Source organism: Cebus imitator, unplaced genomic scaffold, assembly GCF_001604975.1.
Source record: "Cebus imitator isolate Cc_AM_T3 unplaced genomic scaffold, Cebus_imitator-1.0 Scaffold312, whole genome shotgun sequence".
NCBI lineage: Eukaryota > Metazoa > Chordata > Mammalia > Primates > Cebidae > Cebus > Cebus imitator.
In genome coordinates, this window is record NW_016107627.1 from 777266 (window position 1) to 778986 (window position 1721).

The following is a 1721-nucleotide window of genomic DNA, read 5'->3' on the forward strand; positions in this document are numbered from 1 at the left end:
CTGCCATAATTTTGGCTAGCTATTTATTCTGTTCCCTTTTTCCTTCCTTCAGGTCATGATTGTTATACACCATAATGGTGATATCAAGAAGCTGATTTTGATTAGTTTGTGGCCCATCTGTAGCTTTTGGAGCTTACATCTAAGGGAGTATAACAGGTTGCTAGAATGAATTGAACATCCCTGCATGAGAAAGCAAAGGGTCAGGTCAAAGTCTGGAACCCATCTGCAAATTTCCTAGGATGCTCGGAATAGCTTCCTAGCTTTTCCTTACATTGTATGTGAGTTACAGAGAAAGGAGCCTGTAAAAGGACTGGCCCCTTGGCTCCTGCTACTTTCCTAGGAGGTAGCAGGGCTGGAGAGAGAATTGAATATGGTGTTCCCCTCCAAGTGTGAGGGGGATTTAGTAGGGTCCCTGGTGTTTGCTCCTGGGTTTTAGCCTCAGGAGCTCTTGGCAAGGGACTCTATGGGGGCAGTTCCTGTTCACCCTGAGAGACAGCTGGCCCTTGTAAAAGGGGTCATCTATAATATCTAGTTCTGCCTTAGTACTTTCCTTTGCGGGGCGGGGAGGGAGGTGGGTTCTGGGAGTTTTGCACATTGTTAGGGGATTTGCTATTGGAGCATGAAAACCTGTACATATGGGATTTCTGACTATTTTTCCTGCATCCTGCAAAGTACGTCTAATTGCAGGATGGTGTCGTAGTTAAGGCTACCATTGTCTGACCATTGTTGGGGTTTGGGGAGCTCATAATGGGGCCAATGGTATCACAGAAAAAAATTACACATTGTCCCTTTAGATTTTCAGGGTCAAATTGATTCCAATGGTGGAGGATGTAGCCGAGCAGGGCATCTGGTAGAATGGGTGTAGCATTGCTCATAGTGGAATCAGGTGGAATAGAGAGTTGCCCATAGCGGTCCGGAAAAGAGAAGAGGACTTTGAAAAGCGGAGAGTCCATTAGGTGACCCAAATTTTACTCAGGACATCCCCCTGAAAAAATTCTGGATCCAGAATGGGGTCCCCAGGGTCATCCCCACTTTAGGACCCTGATTTGGTCTGTCAGATGTCTCTGACCTTAGATGGGTGCTGGCACTGCTTTGGAATGGTTCCCTCCACCACTGAGGACTGTCTATGAACTTTCCTTAAGGCTTTTCTATCCCACTTAAAGCAACCCTTTAGCCCTTTAAATGTAACCCTTTAAATTTAGGCAATAATACATTCCCTTTCATGAATTTCCCCCACACACACCCTATGCCCCACACAGACCACCTACGACATGCCCAGACCCTCTGACTTGTATAACCTTTTTTTGCATAGCTAGTCTGTCCTTTACCCAGGTGAGTAGGTAAAGGTAAGCATTTAGCATAAGAAAAGAAGGCTTAAGTTGCCTGAAATGTGTGTGAGTTTGTCCAGGATGAGCTTCTGCTGCCAACTCCATCACATGTAGGAATCAGGGACTATAACTGGAAAGGATAGAAAATAGAATTTCCCTCTTCCAGGCAGGGCAACCATCCCTGTTCACTCCTTGGCCTTCAGACAACAGGAGAGAGTGGCCCCCACCAGTTCCCCTCAATCGCCAAGGAACTACTAGAAAACAGCAGCTGAAAGACTGAAAAAGAAAAAAAGGAAAATCAGAAGCAGGAGAAAAGGAATAGAACTTAGAAAAACAAAAACAAGATCAGGCGCAGTGGCTCATGCCTGTAATCCCAGCACTTTGGGAGGCCGA